Below are 27,093 nucleotides of genomic sequence, written 5' to 3'. Positions count from 1 at the left end.
TTCACTGTGGTTGGAGCATACACAAAGTGTGAGTTGATGTATGGGTTGGGAGAAAAGGCAGGGAAGATGACACCCTCAGTTTTGAATATATTGGGTCTAAAATGCACGTGGGACACCTTTGAAGGCAGCAACTAGTTCTTACTAGCTTTGTAGCCTCAGTCCCTAGAACAGCTTCTGGCAGATATTTGTGGACTTAGTGACTTAGCCAACTAGATTTTATTGAGACAGCCTGTGTGCCCTGCTTTGTTCTGAATGAAGGTGCAGATCAGAAAGGTCCCAGGTTTGGTTGCAGTCCTAAGGCAGAGGGTTTGGAACTGCCTTTTGTCAACTTGCTCTCTGGTCCACAGATGTCTGAGATGGGTGCTGTACCAGTCAGGATTCTTGGTTCTACATGACAGAAAACAACCCTAGATAAACTTAAGAATAAAATAACTTTATTGGAAGGATTTGGGATATAGAATCCACAGAAGGTTGGGATTCTATGCTTGGAAAATGGGTGTTCTTTCTCTATCTAGATGAAAGTCCTACTCAACAGCCCTTCCCTATGATTCATTGTAATAGGTGATACCTGGGGGCACCCACGAGGTGACCCCCCCTCAAAAACTAGGATAAAGGAAATTGTCTCTGAGACAAGGGCTGCTCCTTCACTTTGCACACTTTTTTAGGGGGGCAGGAATCAAACCATTTTATTGAGAGGCTTCGGGGAAAGGTCGAAGAGGAGGAGGACAATGAGATCCGACATCCCTGTCCGGGCTAGAATCTTGCCTTTCCAGCTTCACAGTGGCCGAAAGCTATATGCTTTGTTTAATGTCTGTCTTCCTTACCAGACTGTAAGCTTAATGAGGGCGGAGACAAATGTCAGTCTTGTTGGCCACTCATAACTCCAGGGCTTAGAGTAGAGCCTAGCACATCATGGGTGCTTTGTAAATGTGTTGTCTGTTTGACTGGACATAAGCTTCTACTGTTGTAAAGTAGAGATGTGCCAACCTACCTGATGGAGACAGAGTATCTGTCAGGCCCCGTCTAGACTGTAACCTGAATAAAGGTTTTTTTTTTTAAGATTTTATTTATTTATTGGAGAGAGAGAGAGCAAGCAGGGATGGGGGGAGGTGCAGAGGGAGAGGGAGAAGCCGACTCCCTGCTGAGCAGGGAGCCCAATAAGGGGCTGATAGGGGCTTGATCCCAGGACCCCAAGATCATGACCTGAGCTGCAGGTACTTAACCGACTGAGCCACCCAGGTGCCTCCTGAATAAAGGCATTAAAGCAGCTTAAAGATAGAAGGTGCCAGTTCGGAGGAATCTAGATAGCCAATGAAGCAGAGAGCAGTAAGAGTTGTCAAGGCAATTACTAGAGTGTCTATCCTAGTGGGACAAAGATGCTTGTCCAGGAACAAGGGAGATGGAGGCCTCATTCTTTGAAACCACTCAACTCACCCCCCACTTCACTTGTGCTTTGGATCACCAAGCAACCTGCTGAAAATCACTCTATTCCCTAGGTAGATCCGCCCACAGGGAGAGAATGCACTCATCAGTGAACGAGAAGATCTAGTCTGCTTCAAAGCCTTGTTTCCCCTTATAAATTAATGAATTGGCATCTGATTTTGACATATCAGTCTCATGAGCCTGGTTAATGTGTGTCTGTTCCATAGAGATGCTGCTGATTTTAGGGCTAACAGCTTTGTTCTCTGAGGTGATAGCTGGACCCAGGATGGTGATATGAATTCCCTAAGATAACAAATGCTACCTTAGGAACATTCAATTTTTTCACTTTCTTTTATTTTTCTTAAAACATTTTAAATCAAAATAATACATGTACATGGTTTTAAAAAATCAGCTAAGTGTATGACAAGGTTACAAAAAAAAAAAAAAAAGGTTGTCTTCTGCCCTGCCCTCACCACCCCTGATTCTCAGTCCCCAAAGGCAACTATCCTTTTAGCTGTTTTTTGTCCCTAATATTTATTTCCATATTTTGACCAATATAATCTATTTCTCCTAATTTTTAAATTCCTATTGATATTCTACAATAGAAGATGTAGCTCTTATATTTCCCTTCTCACCCCCACATACTTGGCCTTCCCCTATTCTCCCAGTTAGATTTTTAAATATTAAATATTTACAGTATTTTGACTATATGACGATGGAGCACTCTGACTACATTTCCCTTCTTGCACAATTTTTTTCAGAGTTAGAGAGTTTCATTTTTCTTCTTTTGTGTAGATTTCTATTTATATATGATGAATTTAACCCTACACATTCCCACCTGAGCTACAAAGATCACTCCATGCGGTCAAATCCATCAAGCAAGTAATCAGTCTATCAGTTCCATTTTTTTCTTGGAAACATACTCCTTGGAACCCTTTATCTTCCTGTTCTAATCTGAATTTCTTGATTGAGTCTAGGTCTGCTTCACAATTGTTGTTCAGCAACTTCCCTTCACCATCATCCTGAAAATTCCCTTTGCTTCTCTCCTATGTCAGCTCCCCTGTTTTCTGGAACTCATTGCTTTTTCTTTCTTGATTTACTTCCTCACACTGTTGGGGCACACCCTTCGGCAGCTGCCTGAGAAAAGGTCCTTGGGAAGTAAAATGTCTGAGACTTTGCATTTCTGAAATTGTCTTTATTATACCTTCATCTTTGGTTGATAGTACGGTTGGGTATAGAATACCAGATTAGAATTAATTTTCCCTCAAAAATTTGAAGGTATTGCTTTCCTGTTTCTTGGCAACCAATGTTGTCATTGAGGTTGATATCATTTGAAGTTTATTTATTTTTAAGTAATTTCTACACCTAGTATGGGGCTCGAACTCACAAACCCAAGATCAAGTCCCAGGACCCTGGGACTATGACCACATGCTCTTCTGGCTGAGCCAGCCAGTCACCCAAGGTTGATATCATTTAAGTGACCTGTTTCTCTCTCTGGAAGCTTTTAGGGTACATTCTTTGTCTCTGACATTCTGAATTTTTTCATTGATATGCCTTGGTGTGGGACTGTTGTATAATAAAGAATTTGATTGGCCCTTGTCTCCAGTCCCTGGGAGGTAGCCTCTATATCCCTGGAATTTGCCAAGCAATAGGACTTTGTTTATTATTCATAATGGGCCCTGATAGTTTATGCTAATGGATTACTCATGGTGGGCTTCTAGATAATTTAAGATATGTTAGATAAGCTGGGTAGCCAGACAGTTAAGAGACCCAAGATAGGGATTGACCAAGCAAGAAAGGCCAACCATGTAATTAGAGGGTTGGGGCTTTGGGTCATGTGATATCAGTCTGACCTCTGGGAAGGGGAAAGTGGACTGGAGATTGACATGAACAATGATTCAATCAGTCCTGTTTACCTAATGAAAGCCCAATAAAAACTAGACACTGAAGTTCAGGTGAACTTTCCTGGTTAACAATGCTCTGTATGTGTTATTACACATACATGTGTTGGGAGGGTGATACATTCTGACTCCACAGGAAGAAGACACTGGAAGTTTCATGTTTGGGACCCTCCAAGATCATGCCCTATGTGTCTCTTCTTTTTGCTGGTCCTGATTTGTATCCTTTTTGCCATAATAAATCTGTAACCATTAGTACAGCATTTTCCTGAGATCTGTGAGTTGTTCTAGTGAATTATCAAACCTGAAGGGGTAGTGGGAACACATGAATTTGTAGCCAGTTGGTTATAAGTGTTGGTGGCCTGAGAAACCCTGAGCTTGCACCTGGTGTCTGAAGTGAGGGCAGTCTTTTTTTTTTTTTTAAAGATTTTATTTATTTGGGGGCGCCTGGGTGGCTCAGTCGTTAAGCGTCTGCCTTCGGCTCAGGTCATGGTCCCAGGGACCTGGGATGGAGCCCCACATCGGTCTCCCTGCTCGGCGGGAAGCCTGCTTCTCCCTCTCCCACTCTCCCGCTTGTGTTCCTGCTCTCCCTAACTCTCTCTCTCTGTCAAATAAATAAATAAAATCTTTAAAAAAAAAAAAGATTTTATTTATTTGACAGAGACATAGCAAGGGAGGGAACACAAGCAGGGGGAGAAGGAGAGAAGCAGGCTTCCCACTGAGCAGGGAGCCTGATGCGGGGCGCCGTCCCAGGACCCTGGGACTATGACCTGAGCTGAAGGCAGACGCTTAACGACTGAGCCACCCAGACGCCCCAGAAGTGACGTCAGTCTTATGGAGGACTGTGCCTTTAACCTGTGAAGTTTGGCCTAACTGAACAGTTAGTGTCAGAATTGCATTGCAGGATCTTTTTGCATTCCTTGCCCTAAGCTTTTTTTTTTATTTTTAAGATTTTATTTATTTATTTGACAGAGAGAGACACAGTGAGAGAGGGAACACAAGCAGGGGGAGTGGGAGAGGGAGAAGCAGGCTTCCCGCCGAGCAGGGAGCCCGATCCCAGGACCCCGGGATCACAACCTGAGCCGAAGGCAGATGCTTAACAACTGAGCCGCCCAGGCGCCCCATGCCCTAAGCTTTTTAAGCTTTTTAATTCACTCTGTAATTTTACATATATATTTTTTTTCTGTAATTATATTTTTGAAAAATTTCCCCCCTCCACTATTTTCTTTTCTCTTTCTGAAACTCCTGCTAGCCTTTTCTTATCTTCTCTCTCATTTTCTACCTCTGTGTGTTTCTTTTGACTTTTTGGGAGGTTTCCTCAACTTCCAATCCTTCTATTGATTTAAAAAATTTTTTGACTATTACATATTTTTAATTTCCGTTTCTTAAAAGATTGTATTTATTTATTTATTTTGAGAGAGAGAGTGCACATGTGAGCGGGGGAGAGGGGCAGAGGAAGAGGGAGAGAATCCCAAGCAGACTTCCTACTGAGCACAGAGCCCAATGCGGGGCTTGATCCCATGACCCTGAGATCATGACCTGAGCCAAAATCAAGAGTTGAAAGCTTAACTGACTGAGCCCCCCAGGCGCCCCTCTTGGGTATATTCCAGTAGTGGAATTGCTGGGTCATAAGGCAACTTTATGTTTAACTTTTTGAGGAACTGCCAAACTGTTTTCCACAGTGGCTGCAACATTTTACATTCCCGCTGGTAATGTATGAGGATGACAATTTTTCCCCATCCTTGCCAACACTTGTTAGTTTCAGTTATTATTACTATTATTATTTTTAAAGATTTTATTTATTTATTTGACAGAGAGAGACACAGTGAGAGAGGGAACACAAGCAGGGGGAGTGGGAGAGGGAGAAGCAGGCTTCCCGGGGAGCAGGGAGCCCGATGCGGGGCTCGGTCCCAGGACCCTGGGATCATGACCTGAGCCAAAGGCAGACACTTAACAACTGAGCCACCCAGGCGCCCCTCAGTTATTATTATTATAGCCATCTTGTGGGTGGGAAGTGGTATTCATTGTGGTTTTGATTTGCATTCCTCTAACAACTAATAATATTGAGCATCTTTGCATGTGTTTATTGGCCATTAGCATATCTTCTTTCCAAAATGTCTATTCAAATCCTTTGCCCATTTCTTTTTTTTTTTTTTAAGATTTTATTTATTTATTTGACAGAGAGAGACACAGCGAGAGAGGGAACACAAGCAGGAGGAGTGGAGGAGGGAGAAGCAGGCTTCCCGCTGAGCAGAGAGCCCGATGGGGCTCGGTCCCAGGACCCTGCGATCATGACCTGAGCCAAAGGCAGACGCTTAATGACTGAGCCACCCAGGAGCCCCGCCCATTTCTTTTTTTTAAGAGAGAGAGGAAGCAGGGGATGGGGGGAGGAAAAGAGGAAAAGATAATTTCAAGCAGGCTCCATGCCCAGCGCAGAGCCCAATGTGGGGTTTGATCTCATGACCCTGAGATCATGACCTGAGCTGAAATCAAGAGTCAGAAGCTTAACAACCGACTGAGCCACCCACGCTCCCCCCTTTGCACATTTTTAAATCAGGTTGCTGGTCTTTTTTGTCATTGAGTTGTAAGAGGTCTTTATATAGTCTTGGATTCCAGACCCTTATCAGATACATGATTTGCAAATATTTTCTCCCATCCTGCAATTGTCTTTTCATTTTCTTCACAGTGTCTTCTAAAGCACAAAAGTTTTTCATTTGACGAAATTAATCTATTTTCTCTTTTGTTGCTGTGCTTTTTGGCATCATATGTAAGAATCCATTGCTAAGTGCAAGGTCATGTAGATTTACTCCTGTTTTCTTCCAAGAGTTTTATAGTTTTAGCTCTTACATTTAGGTCTTTGATCCATTTGAGTTAATTTTTGTACATGGTGTGAGGCAGGGGTCCAGGTTCTCCCATTTGTTTCTTTCTTTTTTTGTATGTGCAACCATCACCACTAATTCTAGAACATTTTCATCACCCCCAAAGGAAACCCTGTGACCATCAAACAGTCATTCATTCCCTTCCCTTGTGAGTTTATAGTTTTTTTCCCCAACTCACTGCCATTTGTGGATTTTCAGGACTGAGTCGAATGAAGTTTCAGCCAGAAATCTCCTCTTCCTTTCAAACTGCAACAACTCTCACTTTCATTAGGCAGATTCCTGAGCCAGATGCTCTGAGAGGGTTTTCTGGAGAAAGGAAATTTGATCTGAGCCTTAAAGATGTCTAGAATTCCAGTGGAAGTTAAGGAGATAAAGGTGAGAGAGGATGAGAAGGGAGAGTTGGGGAGAAGGAAGGGGGAAGGAAGGGAGAGGAAGGACTCTGGCGCCAACACCAGAAGAATTTAATCAGATAAAAATCTGGTTTCTTATCCCTTGTCTGTGGCTCTATTACCTCTGCTTGAGTTTCACTGAAAAGCAGTCCTGTTCTTAGAACCCTAAGGAATGTGGCCTTGTTTTGAGTGTGGTGAGAAAAAGGTTCTGGAGATTTTGTTTTGTTGTTGTTTTTGTTGTTTTGAGATTTTATTTATTTATTGGAGAGAGAAGGACAGAGATAGTAAAATAGAGCAGGAACAGGAAGGAGAGGGCGAAGCAGGCTCCCTTTTGAGCAGGGAGTTGGACGTGGGGCTCAATCCCAGGACTCTGGGACCAAGACCTGAGCCAAAGGCAGACAGATGCCCAACCTACTGAGACACCCAGGCGCCCCTTGTTGTTGTTGTTGTTATTGTTTTTAAAGATTTTGTGTATTTATTTGAGAGAATGAGAGAGAGAGAGAGCATGAGAGGGGATAGGGTCAGAGGGAGAAGCAGCATCTCTGCTGATCAGGAAGCCCGATGCAGGGCTCGATCCTGGGACTCCAGGACCATGACCTGAGCCGAAGGCAGTTGCTTAATCAACTGAGCCACCCAGGCGCCCCATTGTTGTTGTTTTTTTAAAGATTCTATTTATTTATTTGAGAGAGAGAGAGAGAATGCAAGCAGCAGGGAGGGCCAGAGGGAGAGGAAGAAGCAGGCTCCCCACTGAGCAGGGAGCCTGATGCAGGCCTCGATCCCAGGACCCTGAGATCATGACCTGAGCTGAAGGCAGACACTTAACCCACTGAGCCACCCAGGCACCCCAAGGATTTTGTTTTCAAATAACAAGCCTCTACTGTACTAATATAAGTCTTTCATAAAAGCAAAGAGCATAAGGGGCGCCTGGGTGGCTCAGTCGTTAAGCATCTGCCTTCAGCTCGGGGCATGATCCCAGAGTCCTGAGATCGAGCCCTGCATCAGGCTCCCTGCTCTGCCAGGAGCCTGCTTCTCCCTCTCCCACTCCCCCTGCTTGTGTTCCCTCTCTCGCTGTGTCTCTCTCTGTCAAATAAATAAATAAAATCCTTTTTTTTTTTTAAAAAAAGCAAAGAGCATAATGTGAACTTTCAGAACGTGGGGATTACTTTCACTTTATGCTGGTTGGGCTTACGAAAGATTTCATGGGAACTCTCTCCTTTCAGATAGCAGGAGAAACCTGTATTTGCAGTGTTTAGCAAAGTGCATGGCCCAGAAGAGAATTTTTTAAATGTCAGTTTTCTTCTGTTTCCTTCTTTGGCAATTTAAGGGAAACAATATGGATGGGGTCTCAACCAAGGCCTTGCGTGCCTGTCTAAGGAGTGTGGGCTGAAGATAATGAGCAATGAAGAATTATAGGAGATTTGTGAGTGGAAGAGTGACAGATATATCTATGCTTTGGAAAGATCATTCTGGAAGAAGAGAGTCCAAGCATAATACAAGAGAGGGAGTCCTGAGCCCCAGCTCTACATCTAAGTGACTCCACTTTCTCATGTGCGCAACACATATCAAAGGTCCCCATCAGTGTTTCCCCAGTGGCCTATAATTTGTGTGAAAATTTAATCCCTAATGCAAAGAGGAAAAGCAGTTTGTCTCCTTAGACATAGACCTGATGGAAAGTGTGCCCCAAACTTGAAGGGCTAGTGTAGCCAGCCTGAGCTGCCACCTGGGGGATGAGATGGAACTTTCAAGAAGCTCTTAGAGATTAAATAATGGTGAAGCCCAGAGGCCGCCCCCACCACCCCGGCACTGCCCCTCAGAGAGGAGGACCGCCAAGTGTCTCGTGCCTGAGGACAATTTTGAAACCATTCGGACGCTCATTAAGAAACTTTTCCCATGAAGGATAACCAGCCTCATCCACTCCCTCTGGGTGCTGAGCTCTGGACACACAGGTGGAGCGAGAGAATCACCTGGAATGACTCTTCTGTCCACTAGAGGGAAACCCAGGCTAGAGATGGAGCTGCTAGCCTGGGAACCTGGGTGACCCTGGCACAGTGTTGATGTATCAGCTCCCTGAGATCCAACTGTTGCATTTTCAGGAAGTGGATGAGCTGGTTGTGAAACACGGTCATTAAAAATTGAACTCTATAAATTGACACTTAAATTACATTAAAAACAAAGGTAGTAAAGACTCCACACTCATCTTTCCCTACTTATTTTACTATCACCTCTTTGTTAGATCTGCTATTGTATGCTGCTGTCCAGGTCCAACTGTGGTAGCTTGAAATTGGCCATGGTGGGATATTTGCTCCGCGGAAACCTGCAAATGCTACAAATCGGGGCTTCCCCCCAGCCCGTGCCAACTAGTTGCTAAATATTTACCAGGATATCACTGCCTCAGCCTCTCCCACATCAGGTCTTGCGGGGGAGGAGATGGGCTTTTCGCGCGGTCTTGCCAACACAGACACACTCAGAGATGTCCCCACGGATGAAGCACCCAGTTTCAGCAGGCAGAGGTTGTTGAGGAGTACGCCCGCCGAAAGCGTTGTGTTGTTACGGTGGCTTGGCCCAGAGGTCCTCACCCAGTCTCAGCCCAGGTTTTCGCCACCGAAAACCTGTTTGTGCTTATGTGCTCAGGCATGCCTTTCTGTCTGCATAGAAATGAAGTGGAGTTCTAGATCATTCAGCACTGGAAAGCATGAGGGCCAGGGAAGCACCCACCCGGGTCCCTATCCCCAGGACTGGTGCAAGTCCCTGGGCGGAAATGTTGGAACAGCTAGGCAGAACACTGCAGCCCCAAACCTAGGGATACTAGAATCAGGCAGATCTGGGGTCTGCCACCCCCCAGCCACCTGACCTGAGAACGGCACTTAACCCATCTGGTCTTCAGTCTCCTAACTTGTGAAATAGGGATAAGAATAATCATCATGCTTGGCCCTTAAGATTACATGAGACTGCCCATGCAAAGCTCTCAGCCGGTGATTCAGTCACCTCGAAGGTGTTCCATGATGTAGAAGCTATTGTTTCTAGCTATTGTTTCAGACTTGCAGACGAATTGGGGTGGGGGCTGAATTTAAATTGGCTCTGAGTGCCTGACCACCTTGATGCTCTGTGTGTCAAGGAGGCCGGGCGGGCAGGGCAGGGCCAGGAGGCGACACATCCGTGGTGGTACCGCTGACCGACTTGCCCCAAGCGCACAGCCGGGAAGTGGACTGGGAGACTGGAAACCAGCCCTCGGGCCTGGACGCCAAACACCGGGTGCCAGGCAAGGGTGCCTCCTCCGTACCCGCCCCGCCCCGCCCACCCCGACTCCAGGGCTGGGCCTTCGGGGGCGGGAGGGCCCGCAGCCGGACGTCCAAGGCCCCGGGCTGTGCGCAGGAAGCGGCGGCCGGGGCTGTCCCGGAGCCTCAAAGCGCCGGAAGGGAGGGAGCGGCCAGCACCTGCATTGTGCGAGCCCCGCTCCCCGCTGGCCCGCCTGGGACCCCCGGCGCGCGTTCTGGGCGTCGGCTGCTGGGGCAGGCCCGCCGGCTGTCAGGCAGGTAGCAACTGGGCAGAGGGGACTAGAGCTGCACGTTCATTCACTTATATATGCATCCATCAGTTATTAAGCCGAGGTAGGAGCTGGAACGCAAAAACAGTCTGTGATCCCAAGGACCCTCCCAGTTCGTGGCTCTGCGGTCAGATGGCTGGGCTGGAATCCTGGCTCCTTCACTCACTAGCTGTGTAACTTAAGCAAATTACTTGGCCCCTCTGGGCCTCAGCGTGTGGAGTGTTGGATTAAATGAGTTGCATGTGAAGCATTTGGAACCAGTCTGGGACTGGTAAGCATTCGTTAAGTGTAGGATTTTTTTTTTTTTTTAAGATTTTATTTTTAAGTAATCTGCACACCCAACGTGGGGCTAGAACTCCCGACCCGGAGATCAAGAGTCACGTAATCTTCCCACTGAGCTAGCCAGGCGCCCAAGTGTAGTTATTATTTTTTTTTAAGTAGTTTTTATTATTGCAAAAGATCATTTCAAGAGCCGTGTGGAGGACACACTTAGAACGGCCCAAAGCTGCATACTGGAGGTTGAACGCTGGTTTAAAAAAATTTTTTTGGGGGGGTGCCTGGGTGGCTCAGTTGGTTAAGCGACTGCCTTCGGCTCAGGTCATGATCCTGGAGTCCCTGGATCGAGTCCCTGGATCGAGTCCCATATCGGGCTCCCTGCTCAGCAGGGAGCCTGCTTCTGCCTCTGACCCTCCCCCCTCTCATGTGCTCTCTCTCTCTCATTCTGTCTCAAATAAATAAATAAATAATCTTAAAAAAAAATCTTTTTTTTAAAGATTTTATTTATTTTTTTGACAGAGAGACACAGTCAGAGAGGGAACACAAGCAGGGGGAGTGGGAGAGGGAGAAGCAGGCTTCCCGCGGAGCAAGGAGCGCCAAGCGGGACTCGATCCCAGGACCCCGGGATCATGACCTGAGCCGAAGGCAGACGCTTAACCGACTGAGCCACTCAGGCGCCCCGGTTTTAAAATTTTTTTAAAAACTGATTGCTAACATTTAAAATTGTGAGATTTTATCTAAAACTCAGATTTTGGTTTCTTTTAAAAAGACTGAAGGTCTGAGAAGCTTGTGTTTCTTTTTCTTTCTTTCTTTCTTTTTTTTCCCCTTTGGAAGCTTGTGTTTCATAAGCTGTTATTGTATTATGCTAGAGGCAGTCTCATTTTTTTACTGTATTTTTGTATGCCTTTTTCAAAGTGGTGTTAATTATTGTACCAGGAAAAAAAAAAAATCTCTTAGGCAATCCCCCTGTTGCAAAGGTCTGCAAGACAAGTTTATTTTGAAAGGCAGATATTGTACTTAAGCTGTGATTGTTGATTGTCTGATTTTAAAATGTTGCCTTCTGGAACATGTTCTTCTTCTAAAAGATTTCTCAAACATGTCAGAATGAAGCAGTTTATGCCCCTGAATCAAGGAAAAGATCTGTGGGTCTTTGAGTTTTCCCAGCTAGGCTAGAGGCCAGAAGTGATGGTGTGCAAGATGTAGACACCTTAGCAGGAAGTAGGGCAGAGAGGAGAGGAGGAGCAGATAGGTGAAAGGTATTTAGAGAATAGAACTGATAGGATGTGGGATGCAGAGGCGAAAGAGGAGACAAGGCCTGGGAGAATGGGTGCGAGGAAGACCCATTCACTGACCTGAGGGTCCAGAGGACTCCATTTTAGCCACGTGGGGTCTGAGAGTCTGGGTCTGTCATCAGATCAGTGGGATATAGGGGGTCTGGTGCTCAGCAGAAAGAGGGTGACACAGGGGGCCTGTGGGTATGTGGGGAAAGCAGGAGGCCCAGGATGGCCCCTGAGGACCTGTTAACATTAAGGGATTAAGGACATTTAAGGGATTAGAAGGATGTTAGGTTTTGTTTAAGATTTTATTTATTTGAGATAGAGAGAGAGAGTGAGCACAAGGGGGAGGGTGCAGGGAGCAGCAGAGAGAGAGAGAGAAGCAGGCTCTCTGCTGAGCGGGGAGCCCGATGCGGGGCTTGATCCCAGGACCCTGGGATCATGACCTGAGCTGAAGGCAGATGGTTAATTGACTGAGCCACCCAGGCATCCTGATTGGAAGGGTGTTAAAGGAAAAGAAGAGGAGCCTGGGAGACTGTGCAGGGTCCAGGTGCCTCCCTGGGTGGCCTTTGCCTCTGTCCTGAGGGACTGGACCCCTCCTCAAGACCTCCCTGCACAGGTGGACTGAGGAATAGGTGGGGAGGGGGGAGTCTGACCGGAACCTGCTGTAGCCCAATAGAGGGCGAAGTGGGGCAAGACCCCAGTCTGGTTCAGGACATCTAAGGTCCTCCAGGAGTTCCATTCTTCCCCCAGACTCACTTGGTGGGCCTCTGGGACACTATTGGGAAGAAGAGTTCAGAGGAGGAGCGCAGCTAGGCGCCACTGGCTGGAGAATAAGCAAACAGGGCACCCAGGACATTCTTTTCAGCTGCACGGCAATTGGGAAACTGGAGGTACCTTGAGCTGCCTGCCACATGATAGGATACTTGTAGGTCAGGCTAAGTCACCCCTTGTGACCACAAAGTATTGCGATTGTCACTGATAGAGGCCAACGATCTTTCTTGGGAGCCAGAGATCTGAGCTGGGGCATGGCTGAACTTTGAAAAATGAATTGTGCCAGATACCATCATACATGTTTTGCCTAATCTTCATAAAAACTATATGAAGGAAATAAAAATTTCCCCATTCTACAGAAGAAAAAAACTGAGGCTCAGAAGGCATATGTAACAGGCCAGGGTTATGCAGTTGGTGAGAAGCCAAGTTGGGAGGACAGGCTAGAACACAGGCTCTGTCCCTTTTGTTTCTCCTGGGGGGACCCCACCGCTGCAATGGTCTCTCAACCTCCCCGACACATGAGCTCTGCCCTGGGTGTCCTCCTAGGCTTCACCCTCTCCCTCACACTCAATCAAAAAGTGATCACCAAATCCTGTCAATCATACCCTCTCCAGGGATCTAGCATCTGTCCCCTTCTCTCCAGTCCTGGAGTGACTGCGCAGCTGGGGCCTCACAGTCTCCTGCCCTGGCTATGACATCAGCTTCCTCCTTGGTCTCCCTGCCTTCCAGTTCTCCCATTCCCACCTCGAGGCCCTCGCCCACACCAGCAGCCAAAGGGCTCTTCTCAAACACAAGTCTGACCTCCTCTGTTTCCTACTGCCCTTTTTAAAAAAAAAAAATTTTTTTTTAAGTAAACTCTACTCCCAACGTGGGGCTCAAACTCACGACCCCGAGATCAAGAGTTGCATGCTCTACCAACCAAGCCAGCCAGCAAGCCGCCCCATGTTTCCTACCTTCCCGATCCCCAGCTCCACTTTCCTGGGCTGAAGTCTCCCACCTCGGTTACAGGTTTCTCTTGCATTCCTACGAAATTTTTCGTAAGCTGAGATGGCGAAATTTTTCGTAAGCTGAGATGGCATAAAGAAGCAATTGCCATTAATTGATATGGAAAAATTCTTCAGCATTCCCAGACCCCCCAAAAAAGCCTCTGTTAGGCTTTTCTGATATGCTTACTTTAGGACACATCTTGCTAATGTATGTGCAAAATAAATCGCGAGAAAGCACAGATGCTTACGGCCACAGTTCAAATCTCTGGTGGCGTGATGCTCAGCTGCTGAGCAGCCTTCCTGGGGAAGGAGCTTGGCGGGGCCACTCTGGTTGTCAGCTTGATGCAAAACAAGCACTGAGCGCTCTTTTCACCATTCGCCATCTTTAAAAAAGTGAAAATCCTCTTCGGATTTCTTCGGTTAGCAAAAGCAGGTACTAATGTAGGTCTTTTGTAAAAGCAAAATGGTGTTTAATGCAAACTTTGGAAAAGCAGGGGGTATCTGTACCTCCAGTGAGAAGGAGGGAGAGAGACAGGGAAAAGACCAGAACAGAGCCCCATGTGGCCCATCTGCTTCTGGGATTACCCCTGCCCTAGAGCTGCCTTGCGGCGGCATCCCAGCCCCACCTCAGAGCCCTGGTGCTGTAGGGATATATAGTCCCAGGTTCCAGGCAAGACCCTACCACTTACTGGCTGGGAGGCTTCGAGCACCATCTTGGGCCCTGATTCTCTTGTCTATAAAGTGGGACAACAGACGATGTGCAAATGATAGGAGACAATGCTGTGGAGGTCTGGACAGGGTGCCTGGCACTGAGTGGATGTCAGTAACCGCCAGGGCCTTTCCTCTCTGCTGTTTCCCCAGATCCACTGGGTCAGCTCCTGTAGGCACCCTGCACATTCCACGGTGCCCATTGCACAAGGGTTGTCCCGCCGCTGTGACATTGGTGGGCCTGGCCCAGCCTTGCTTCCAGGCTTCTGGCTGGGACTGTTGTCCCCAGGGCATCTTGGGCAGTGGGGGCAGAGTGAGTGCACCATACTGGATCCCCTGCCCAGAACTCCGTGTCCCTGACGTCAGGGACAAACATGGGTCCATAGGGTACTGGGGGAAAGGCTGGTCTTCCTCCTTCACTGTGGACTGAGTATATGTATTTGGATTGGGGAGGTAGGGGTGCTTCCTTCTCCCCTTCTCCCCTCCCTTCCTTTTCCCTTCCACCAAAGCTCAGAAGGCCAGGGTTCCTATGGATAAGGGAACCTGGGGGGCACTGTACCTCACACATAGGAACCAACATCAATGGGGGTCTGGGTGTGATGTGTAAATAGGTAAGTGAATGTGTAGGGATGGATGTATGCTAAGTGTAGACATGTTAGAATGCCACGTGTCCCAGGTGTAGGTCTGTAGCAGTGGGTGTGGGGCTGTAAGTGATGTGGGCAGCTGGAGGGCCGTGTCTACACGCAGCACGTACTCAGTGTGCGTATGTGACTTCTGCGTGTGAATAACTGTACGTGGGGCAGTAGAGGTAGATCTGGGTCCATGGTCTGAGCAATGTGTGTTGGTGTGTCTGTATTTGATGTGTGTGTCTTGTGTGAAGGGGAACAGGGGGAGAGTGTGAACTGGAGAGCTCGGTTAGGCAGTGGGGAGATATTGGTGTCCTTAGGATTCCCTGCTGAACTCTCTGAGGTGGCCCGGCCAGGGTCATTGTCTACTTGCTGCAAGAGCAGAGAAGGGCAGTAGGGGCAGAGGCAAGGGGGTTGGGTCTATTCTCCAGAGAGCCAGACGCTCCATACCCCGCTGACTATCTTGCCCTGATGTCTGAAAAAAAAAAAAAAAAAAAAAAAAAAAAAAAAAACCAGGGAAATAAACACAACCTTTGGAAGTCCTGGTGATGTGTCTGGGGAGGATGTTACAGCTGGTAGTTCATGTGGACAATGCTCTGCCTTTGACCAGCAGTGGAGGCTCGTGAGGCCAATGGCCTTGCGGCCACTGACTGCTCCTAAATGATTACCTCAGTACTGTAGCCTCACTCCAGAACTTCCAGGGCCTTCCTGCCGAATCTCTGTCCTTCAAAGTTCACGAGGCACAGGTTCCTAAAGATAAGAGAACCCTGCCCGCCCACCCCCCCAAACACAGGAACCGACATCAATGGGAGGTCTGGGTGTGACATGTAGGTGAGTGAATATGTAGGTATGGATGTATTTGTGGCACGGTGTGTCGCAATTGCAAATTGGCATCTCTTGGAACTCTGGGCTGGAGAAGGAAAGTTAGGGGACTTCTTTTTTTTTTTTTTAAGGTTTTATTTATTCACTTGAGACACAGAGATACAGAGAGAGAGAGAGCACGAGCAGGGAGAGAGGCAGAGGGAGAGGGAGAAGCAGGCTCCCCGCTGAGCCAGGAGCCCGACGCGGGGCTCGATCCCAGGACCCTGGGATCACGACCCGAGCCGAAGGCAGACGCTCAACCATCTGAGCCACCCAGGCGCCCCAAGTTAAGGGACTTCTAAAGCCAAGCCACACGTAGGCTATTAATCTCTGGAGAAACCTAAATTTAACACAGGTTGACTCCTTCCTGCCCCACCTCCAGGTGTGTCTCTTTCCTCAGAATGGGCCATGACTCTGCACCCCCTCAAAATGACTCCTTAGATAATGTGATCTTGTCTGTATCTTCCATTACTCCCCAAGATGCACACCATGCTGGAGACACCGTGAACCATTTGCATTTCCAAGAATGCACTTTGCAGCCCACAGCCTAAAACGTGCTATTCCACTGGGCTAACTCTGATTCATCCCTCAAAATTCAAGTGTCAGCTCTTTGGGGTACTTTCTGAGGCTGAAACTACTATCTATTATTCTGCTTGCCCTTAGTCATAAAACCCTGATTTTCAGCTGGGCACGTAGCGGGGCCTGGAATAAAAACCATATTTCCCCGAATTCCTTACAGCGAGGTATGACTCTGTGACTAAGTGCTGGTCAACAGCTTATAGACAGAAGTATTTTGTGCAAGTTATGGGAACTGTTATAAATAGTGTGCTGTTTTTCACACCTTCCTCCTTCCAACTGACTGGAATGCAAACGTGAGGACTAGAGCTTGAGCAGCCATGCTGGCCAATGAGAAAGAAGCATCGTGTTAAGGATGGCAGAGGATGACTGAGCAATAAAACGGAAAGCACTGGGCTCTGATGATGAGGGAGCCAACATATCAGCTCTGGACTGGTTATTTCCAGGTGATGTGGCTGTGATTTGCACTTTCCATCACCAATGGCCAAACCCAGGCCTAACTGATACACTTTCCTGGTATCAGCTCTCTCTGCCAACACATTCCATTCCAATTGCCTAGTTCGATCTGCTTACCGGACTATAAGCTCATGAGGGTAGGGTCCATGTCATCTATCAAGCATGGTGCCTAATAAACCAAAAAATGTCAGTTGTATTAGCTGTGTGAAATACACATTCAGGCATCCAGATTGGGTGAAGCTGTAGATCGGGGAGTTATGAGTATAAATGTGGTCACTGATGGGGTGGGAGAGGAAGAGTTAAAGAGAAAAGAGGGTTAAAGGAAGCGGTCCTCAGAGCTCTAACATCTAAGGTCACGTTGCGGAGGAGAAGCCCTAGAATGAGGCTGAGAAAAGCCCACCTGGGTCTGTGTCAAGGCCAGCTCTGCCCAAAGTTAAGGGCACTAGCGTTGTGGGAAGCAGTGGTCAAGGGCTCAGGGTTTTAGAGTCCAGGACATCCAGGATTCCATCCTGGCTCTGCCATTCACTAGCTCTCTGACCTTAAGCAAGTTAACTAACTTCTCTGGGCCTTGGTTTCCTTATCCGCAGACGGCAGGTTAATAAGGAACTTACCTCATGGGGTTTTTGTGAAGTTAAAATTAGAGAGTTCACGTAAACCACCTAGCACAGTGCTTGGCATAGAGCGAGTGGTTAACAAATGCAGGTGATTATGATTTTTGCTATTATAGTCTTTCTTGCATTCATTAACTCACTTAACAAACAAGCTCTAGGCATTCCTACACATGCACCCAGGGCTTCAGCCAAAACGTATTTCCTGATATTTCCTAACACTTACCATGTTCCCTTACCCCCTTTGGCCTCACACATGCTGTTTGCTCTGCCTGAAGTGCTCTTTACTCCCCATCTGCCTGGCAAACTTGCCCTTCGAGCCTCAGCTAATAGCTCATATCCTTAAGGGACTTGCTGAGGCTTCCAGTGCTGGGTTAGATGCTGCCTCGGGGCTTGCACATGACCAGAGCTGTCTCGTTGCATAACTCCAGCGAGGGACCCGTCATACAGACCCCTGGTATTGTGCAACGTGACAGCTGTGCCCCTATCACTCCTCTGCTTACCTCTAGCATAATTTTTTTTATCAGACTTTTACTGTAATTATGTATTTACCTGTTGATCTGTCTCTAGACTCTGAACTCCTCAAGGACTCTGCCTGACACCGAGTCAGGGTTCAGAGAATGGTCATCTGAACGAAGGTATCCTGGCCTCATCCCTGTATCCTGGGGTTCCCAATCTGGCCGGGGAGACAGAATGAAAAGACATGAAACATGTCAAGAACAGAGCATGCCCTGTGTGTTTCAGATAGAGGCTTTCCCAGGATGGACAAACAGAGCTCTAAGGGAGGATGCAGTGGTCAGAGTGGGGGACAGGGGCTGATGTAAAGAATGAGTATAGGGCGCCTGGGTGGCTCAGTCGTTAAGCGTCTGCCTTCGGCTCAGGTCATGATCCTGGAGTCCTGGGATCGAGTCCCACATCGGGCTCCCTCCTCGGCGGGAAGCCTGCTCTCCCTCTCCCACTCCTGCTGCTTGTGTTCTTGTTCTCGCTATCTCTGTCTCTGTCAAATAAATAAATAAAATCTTTAAGGAAAAAAAAAAAAGAATGAGCATATATGGGAAGACCCAATGCCCCACACTTCTGGATTGCTCTTCTCAGTGTGGGAAGAATTCTAGCCCTCCACCTCCCATGATTTTTATCTGGCCCAAACTGAAGAAAGGTATCTTTTCAAAGCTCTCACAAGGGCATTATACATCCAAAAGGGTCTAGTTTACATTGATGCTCTTTGCCAGACCCATTGTTATGCTGCGTCACGGCCTGAAGCAAGATAAGGTACCCAGAGGGTCTGACGTTGCTCCAAAGCTTAATTTGAGTTACCTCTACCAAGGGCAGGGACCAGATTATGGGGCCCTTAGGAAAGTGTTTCTCCTCCTCAACACAGATTTAGACTATATTGTTGTTGAAAATAAACACTTGAGTTTTGTAGGAGTGTTTATGTATTTGATCTGCATTTAACCACTCTCCTGCCATTACTACTCACCCCAAAAGGCCAAATCTGAACAATGAGGAGGAGGCATAGCTCGTCACTTCTCACTAGTGGAAAGATTTTAAAGAGACAGGACACTAAGAGTCAAAATTTCCAAGCCCATCCTGGGCTGTTTTGGTGAAGGCCCCTCCATGTTCCTGCTGTAATATTCTTTTAGACCGAATAACTCAGACTCTGGGAAGTGTTCTGTTAAGTGTTTCTTATCCTGTTGATCCTATCCCATGTGGCTTAGGGGGTGAGGTTTCCTGAACAGAGACTGATGGAGATTTTGCCCAGGGGAGAACTGAAAATGTGGTCTCTTTCAGTGGGTGTAAGGGAAGGAAGATCTGAGACAAGAGAATAAAGTTAGGAACCGAGTGTACTCACGAGGGGACATCCTGTTAACAGGTTTTGGCTGTTTTTCCCTTGGGCAGTCATGCGACATGTATAATTTAAAATGATTTCTTCTACCCACAGGAATTCCTGCCCCTTCCGTAAAGTCTGTCACATGGATGTGGGCTTTGCCTTCATGGCAGCCTCGTGGAGTGAGCATATTCAGCAGTGGGGCTAGGGAGGAGTCCTGCAGGGTGGAAGGCTCCAGAGCAGACGTGGGAGGAAGAGGAACTTCCCAGAAGGGGAATAAAATGTAGAGCAGTCCACTGCGAGGGACAAGGCAGTCAGGGTAAGGGTCAGGGCTTTGAGTAATGGTTTAGGGAATGGGAATGACCTCTTCTGGGGGCTGAGAGCTTCAAGCCCAACTCCTGGCTGGAACAGAGGGTGGGGCGAAATCTTGGGAATGGGGTAGGAAAGGTGGGGGGGTGGGAGCCCCTCCGTCAGTCCCAGCCCCAGTGGTGGCCTGCTTTCCCACGGGGAGCCGGGCTGCGAGCTGTGCCTGTGCATCCTCACTGCTCTCTGTTCTGTGGGAAGGTCCTTGATAGCAAGCAGGATGGCTCACGGCCAGGTGAGGACACTCCCACATGCCACCGACCCCACCCTTCACCTCTCATTTCTTACTGATGGCCAGGGAAGTCCTTGGAAAGCTCATGGAGGGCTACTACCACCTTCACTTTGGCCCTGTCTATTATGAGAAGGGAGCAAAGCTGAGAGTCTCCAGAGAGGAGCAGGGTGAGCAGAGAGGCTTAAGAATTTACTACTTTCCCTTTGGTGGCCTCTTGCTCCCACCCAACATAAGCCCAGAGCCTGGAGTTCAGAGTAGAGATCATAGTTTACTGCCTAGGATTTAGAATACAGCTCAGCACAGCCCCAAAGTCCAGTTCCAAGCCTGGAACCCAGAGCCTAAACAAGCCCAGCCCAGGTCCAAAGTTCAGCTCGGAATGCAGCACTGAAGCCCAGAACCCAGAATTCAGACCACCAAGCCTAGAACATAATTCAGTTCCTCAGTTCAGACCCAAAGTCCAGCCAGAGCCAAAGACCAGATCTCCGAAATGAGAACCAAGTCCTGAGCCTTTAACCCAGTTCACAGCTTAGAACCCAGAGCCAGGGGGCCTGAAGCTCAGAGCCCAGAATTCAGACTAGAGTTAAGTCCAAAGTCTAGAGCACAGAGCAGCCCAGAGTCCAGCTCAGAAGCTACCCAAAAGCCTAGAACCCAACACAGACCCATCTTAGCTCCAGGAGGCAAAGCCCAGCCTAATAGTTATGGGGGGCCTAGAATCCCACACCCAGCCTAGCAGACCATTGATGTTCCTCCTGGTGGCAGGCCTAAAGGGAGAGATCAAGGCTGCAAGGTGAGGAGGAGGAATTCCAGATTTCAACCCTAGTCCTGGCAGGAGGGGACAAGGATCTGGTGTTTGTGTGGTGATGGGGGAGTGTTCGGTGGGCTAGGAGGCCCTGGTCTAGAAGGTCCATCCTGGGGACTCAGATACCAGGCAAAACATAGCCTGGGGCTTTCTTTGTAAGGACTACCCCTCGGAATCCCAATGGGATGGGAAGCAGTCCCACTGCTGTTGACTCGTTATGTGACTTTGAGTAAGACCCTTCTCTTCTCTGGTCTTACTCTCCCAGAAAGGAAATCAGAAAGTGTTTTGTTTAGACCCACAGACCCAGAAACATAGAAGAAGTGCCTATTGCAGATAGCCCCTTCATTCATTTAATCTTTCATTCATCAAATATTTATTGAACACATATAATAAATAGACTTTAAACAGGGGGATGAAATGGTCGGATTTGTTTTTGTCTGTCATTGAAGATTGGATTAGAGGGGCCCAGTTAGGGCACTGTTGCAACAGTCCAGGAGATGGCAAATGGTAGTGCCATCTTTATAAAGTACAGATATGGTCATTTTGCTCCTCTGCTCAGAATCCTTGTAATGGCTCCCCACTGCCTTCAGGACGAGGATGCAAGGCCTCTTTCCATGTTCTCAGCTTCAGGGAAATACCAATTTCCCATCCAGCAAATGCCCAGCCCCGGCTCATTGTTACTACACCCACCATCCTCCATCACTCTTCCAGCTGTGCTGTTCCCTTTGCCTGGCATGCCGTTTCCTATCTCAGGAACTCTTACTCATCCTTCAGGGTTTGACTCCATCATCACCTCCTCTGTGAAGGCTTCCCAGACTTCCATCCCTCAAACAGAATCTGGTATTCTCATGTCTGTGCACTCTGACAGATGTCTATTAGGCCTTTGCCACATTGTGTAACTTAGTCTGCATATGTTTGTCTCCCTGATTAGCTGTGACTTCCTCAAAGGACAAGATCATCCACGCCTTATTCACCTCTGTGTTGCTGGGTGGGCCCAGAGTAGGCCAGTGAACCACTGACAAGGCCACCTTTATACCTCCTCCAAGTAGCTTTTATTTTTTAAAAATTGTGTTTGTTTGTTTTAATTTTAAGTAAATTACCACATGTGGGGCTCGAACTCACGACCTTAAGACCAAGAGTTGCTTGCTCTACCAACTGACCCAGCCAGGTGCCCCTAAATTAAAAAAAAAATTTAAGGCCCTGGGGCACCTGGGTGTCTCAGTCTGTTGAGCGACCGACTCTTGATTTTGGCTTGGGTCTTGACCTCAGGATCATGGGATCAAGCCCCGTGTTGGGCTCCATGCTCAGCACAGGGTCTGCTTGTCCCTCTCCCTCTGCTCTTCCCCTTGATAGAGTGTGCGCATGCTCTCTCTCTCTCAAATAAATAAAATCTTAAAAAAAAAAAATGGGGGCACCTGGGTGGCTCAGTTGGTTAAGCATCTGACTCATGGTTTCTGCTCAGGTCATGATCTCAGGGTCCTGGGATTGAGTCCCGAGACTGCAAGGAGTCTGCTGGAGATTCTCTCTTTCTCCTTCTCCCTCTGCTCCTCCTCCTGCTCACTCTCTCTCTCTCTCAAATAAATAAATAAAATCTTTAAAAAATTTTAAGGCCCTCATGTTTTAAGTTTTTATTTATTTTTAATTAAAAAAAATTTTTTTTAAGATTTTATTTATTTATTAGAGAGAGAGAGAGCGCATGATCGGGAGGAGGAGCAGAGGGAGAGGTATAAACAGACTACCCCCTGCCCCCTCGCTGCTGAGCGGGGAGCCCGATCTGACCTAGGGCCAATCCCAGGACCCCAAGATCACCACCCAAGTCAGACGCTTAACATACTGAGCCACCCAGGTTCCCCTATTTATTATTTTTTAAAAGTTTTTATTTTAAAGCAATCTCTGCACCCAACGTGGGCCTGGAACTCACAACCCTGAGATCAAGAGTTATATGCTCCCCTGACTGAGCCAACTAGGTGCTCCTTTAAGTTTTCAAAAAATTTTTATTTATTTATTTATATTTTTAATTCCAGTATAAGTAACATTAAAAAAATTTTTTTAACCTCATATTTTAAGTTTTAAACCCAGAACAGAAATGTTTTCCCCCTGCCTCTTAAGCAAAGACATCTTGCCAATCAAGAGTAAATGGACCAAGGAAAGAAATTAACATATGCTAAGAGCCAACTGTAAGGTTAGTTTTGCATACACACTTTTTGTCTCGCCTGATCCTCAGGATAACACTGTGAGCTATTATTACTGATCAACTACATGAAGTTCAGAGAAGTGACCTGCCTAAAGTCACAGAACTAGCTAGAGACAGAACTGTATTCAAACCCTGACAAGACTGACTCCAGGCCACACTCTTTAACGGCCCCAACTCTGTTGTTCTCTTGCTCCTTAATAGCATGAGATCATGGTTACCAGGAGGCTGAAGGTAGTCACCAACAGCCAGTTCTCCAAAGGCCATAATGGATGCAGAAGCAGCCATTACTTGGTGCTAGGTTGTCAAACCTGCTTTTTTGTGCAGATGGGTTAAAGGAGGCCTAGAGGGCAGGGTCTTAGAGTTTCCCAAGGCAGGCTCTGCTTCTGCCATGCTGGCCTTAGTCCAGCAAGTCTCTTACTCTGAAAATCTTACTCTGGGAGGGTCAAGGCCAGCAAACCAAGGCAGGGCCTCCATGCAGGAACATGGTGTGAGCACATGGAGAGCCAGGGCAGAGTCCTGGCCAGCAAGGAAGGGAGAGGTATTGCTCAGGCTTCAGCCCTGACCCCTTCTTCTGGGGCCACACTCTAAGCTCCTGCTCAGAGAGCACTTTGCCAGATCTTGTGGATCCTGAGGCTACCTGGTAGATTGATCCAACCATTGGGGCTGACTCTGAACTACACCATGGCCTCCGATGGTGTAGCTCTCTGAGACATCTAGCTCAGAAAGGCTCTCTGGACTACTCAGCTTCTTCCACTCCATCATTCTTACCTCTCCTCAGCAGAGTCTTCCTGGAGAGTAGGGAGGTCTCTCTCTTCTGGGAAGAATCTAGAACTTGGGGGAGTTTAGGATGAGAAGATATAGGGATACTGGCTGGTTGGTTTGGGGAGGGAACAGGTGTCCCAGGGAATCTCTGGGCACTCTCCGTCCCCCTCATCCCCTGACAACTGAGGCTCAGAAGTCAGACCCATCACCTAACCTAGTCCCGAAGCCCAGGATAGGGGACCTCCCTGGGGAGTGGTCTATAGCCTCTTGCGGTCAGATGAATCAGTCTTGGGGCCTCTCCTGTCCTACAATTGCCCAACCAACCTCCAGGCAGGAACTAGCAGCCTCCCTGGTGACTTCAAGGGCCCTCAGACACTTCCTCCCCAAAGAGCCTCTCTTGGGACCATCAAGTCCCTCCTTCCTACTTTCTGCCCTGCCTCCTCCCCATAGGACAAAAGCTACATGGAGAGCAGCCTGGGGCATCCCCATCACAGCAGCTGTTCCAGGAAATGCTTGCTCCAGGGCCTGCCCAGTCCTTACCTCTAACCATTCCCTGGCCTCAGAGCACCACCATCCAGAATGTAAATTTCCTGGTGGCTCTCAAGCTAAGTATATTTTAAAGTATGGGCTGAATTCTTTTTTCCAGAAGTCAGGGTGGTGAGCCTGACAGTGAGGCATGGCAGAGATCTTCCATGGGATAACAAACTACAAGCTATCACACTTGACAACTCCTACACTTAGCATCGAGACCTCAACAGCTCTGCCTGGTGATCATGTCCTGACAGCATCCGGTTGTGCTAGACATACCACCTTGTGTAATCAGACATAAATCTAGCCCTTAGCTATTAACAGCAAAATTTCTCCCCTCTGACTTAAGCGGCCTTACTTGGTGAGGTTTTGCCAAGGGTACTAATAAGGGTAATCATCATCATCATCATCATCATCATCATCACCCTTTTCAAGTGCTCACTCTGTGCCAAGCACTGTTTTAAGCACCCCACTTAATCTTCATGCCAACCCTATTAGATAGGTACAATTGTCACCATTTGACAGTTGGGGAAAGTGAGGCTCAGAGATTTGGTAATTTGCCCAAGAGTAAACTGTAATGGTAGAGATACGAAGCCAGGTAACCTGTCTCTGGGATCTTTGCACTTAACTCTGCTGCTCTGCATCCCAAGAAGCTCTGGGAACCTGCTTGCCTCCCCCACAGGTCCTCAGGGGACTATGCAAAGGCATACAAAGAAGCCTACCAGGCTGGGCATGGTGCCTGTGAGGACATAGGCAGGCAGAGAGCAACAAGGCGAGGTGTAGGGATGGCTCTGAAGTTCATTTGCCCAAGGCTGTGAGGTCGCGCTAGACTCAGAAGGGGTCAAGGATGACTGGGAGGATAGTCCTATGGGGGGGAGGGGGGTGTCTCTCTGCCCTTCAGGGAGAAGCCCTTGTCCTCACTGCTGTCCTACATGGAAAGAATGTTGCTAGGAAGAATGGGCCCAGGTCTCTGCTCCAGGCTCCTGAGGCGAATAGAGCCCTCTGCCCGTCCTGGACTAGAGCCTCAACACAGCCCCTTGGACTCCAGGCCTGGTGGTGTGGGGGTAAAGGGGAAGGAAGGAGAATGGCCAAGAGGGCCAATGGAGACATGTGGTCGGGATTGGAGGACATCTCTCAGTGCCGAGTTTATAACCACACTCATCATCAGAAAAGGGGACCTCACTCTGGGTTTATAAAACTAGTCCCTGCTTCCCCTCTCTTAGCCTCAGCTTCATCATTTATAAAACGGGGCGGGGGGGGGGGAATAAAAACTACCCTCCCCAGTGGTGTTGTGAGGAGTAAATGAGATGGCATATACAAAGCACTTAGCATCATGCTCGCCCGGCATACAGCGGGAGCTCAATAATTGGGAGCTTTTGTACTGGCAGTGCTCTGCTTCTATGACCGGTGAATGAGGGTCTCTGGAGTTATATTATGGGGCTCTGTTCCTATCAACAGTATGGATGGTGGAGTCGAAGTTGCAAGGAGCACCCTGGGCCTAAACTTAGACAGAGAAAGAGAACAGTGAGCAACAGAACCAGCATTCAGAACAATTTCTCCAGGCTGGAATAAAGCAAGATGACATTGTCCTGTGAGCTTCAAGACATTCACACGAAGCAGAGGATGGGGAGAGACCTGACTTGACCCCAGCTCTGGTGAAAGGGATCTGAATGATTTAGTTGATCACAACCTGATGGGAACTAATCATGGGAGAGAAAGGCTCTGGAGCCCAGCAGTCTTAGGCTGCATTAACAGTGTGTCGCGTCCACACTGGGGGAAATAATAGGCCTATTGTGCTGGCGTGGTCAGGCCATATCTGGAATCTTGCATTGCTACACTGACAGGCTGGAATCGGGCCAGGAGGGGGACCAGCACAGTTTCAGCTCCAGGTACTTGCACTAAGCACTTCCTGTGCATTTTCTTGTTTCATACCCAAAACAACCCTACCAGGTAGTCACCATTAATATCTCCACTTTACATACGGGGAGGGTAACTGAGCTGCTAGGGACCAGCCACACAGCTAGTAAATGGAGGAGGCTGGGGCTTTTCCGAATGGGGTCCTCTTGTCCTTGTACCGGAGGAAGAAAGAGCATGCATCACTGAGCACATATTTATTAGGTTCCTACTGAGTCAGGTCCCAGCTAGTTCAGGGGGACAGCAGTGAAAGAGATGTGGTTCCTGTCTTCCTGGAGTTCACGGTCGGGGGTGGGGGGATCGAAATCACTTGTGATACGGCGTGATGCTACAGGAGTGAAGATTTTAGGGCTGGTGGGATCACGGAGTCCACCGCAGCTGACTCAAACCCAGAGAAGGGAAGAGACAGAAGAGTGTCACACGGCTTGTGGTGTAGCCATGGGGGCCAGTCTGTGCCCTCTGCACGGTATTCAGCTGCTTCGCTTTGGCTCTCTCTGCTCAGCAGTGACCAAGAGCTGTGTGCCAAGATGGGAGCTGCTAGGGCATATGAGGAAGCTTGCTGTGGCCATCCTGGGGTAGCCAGAGCTCATCTCTCCTCCCTGCAATCAGAGATCTCAAGAAAGAAAAAAAGGAGCCTGAAGCTGAGCAATCGCAGGAACAGGGGTGAGTGGCCTTTGAGAATTCCAGCAGCCCCTTCACTAAGTAGAGCAAATGGGCCCCCACCTGACCTCTTGAGTGTCTGGGAAGCCTGGGGTGATGCGGGCATAAGGCACCCGGAGGTGGTAGAAAAGCATGTTTTCTGGATCTGTGTCTGGCGTCTGTCTGTTCCAGACTAATGTCCATCTTCTTTCAAGGACCAGATTACTCAGTCCTCTCTTTCTCAAACCTTTCCTTGATTATTTCAACCCAGAGTGCCACGTCAGCCCTGGATCTCCCAGGGCTTTTTTGTTGGGGAGACATACATACCCCAGTTAGCCTTCTGGTAATTTTTGTTGAGAGGGACAGAGCAGGGCTGTTAAGAGAGAAGGCTCTGGAAAGGGGCAAAACCTGCCAGGTCTGACTCTGCCACATAACAGCTGGTTCACTTCTCTGAGTTTGCATTTCCTCAGCTATAAAATGGGGATGATAGTCCCACGCTCACGTCGTTGCCGAGAGGACTGAATGAGAGCATGTCAAGCATGGAGGAAGCTCTCCATAAA

The 27,093-nt window shown here is 48.0% G+C and overlaps 1 protein-coding gene across 8 annotated transcripts in view; it reads right to left on the bottom strand.

Annotated features, from left to right (window-relative positions):
• The window catches only part of MYCL (MYCL proto-oncogene, bHLH transcription factor), a 92,054-nt gene that overhangs the window by 8,183 nt on the left and 56,778 nt on the right, over nt 1-27,093 (bottom strand). The window contains exons 2-4 of one of the 8 annotated variants that reach the window (XM_064589379.1): nt 13,410-26,507; nt 8,965-9,233; nt 6,378-6,505 (exon numbers count right to left, since the gene is read on the bottom strand). The exons of 3 other annotated variants lie outside the window; for them this stretch is intronic. The gene's annotated coding sequence lies outside the window, so the exon portion shown is untranslated. The remainder of the gene's footprint in view (nt 1-6,377; nt 6,506-8,964; nt 9,234-13,409; nt 26,508-27,093) is intronic. 4 more of the 8 variants (XM_064589381.1, XM_064589380.1, XM_064589382.1 and 1 more) reach the window with 4 other exon arrangements.

Source organism: Mirounga angustirostris, unplaced genomic scaffold (assembly GCF_029215605.1).
Source record: "Mirounga angustirostris isolate CCGP_5_RB_7025 unplaced genomic scaffold, mMirAng1.0.hap1 SCAF_4, whole genome shotgun sequence".
In the NCBI taxonomy this organism is placed as follows: domain Eukaryota; kingdom Metazoa; phylum Chordata; class Mammalia; order Carnivora; family Phocidae; genus Mirounga; species Mirounga angustirostris.
Note: the sequence above shows the minus strand (reverse complement) of the source record. Positions and strands in the feature narration are given on the sequence as shown.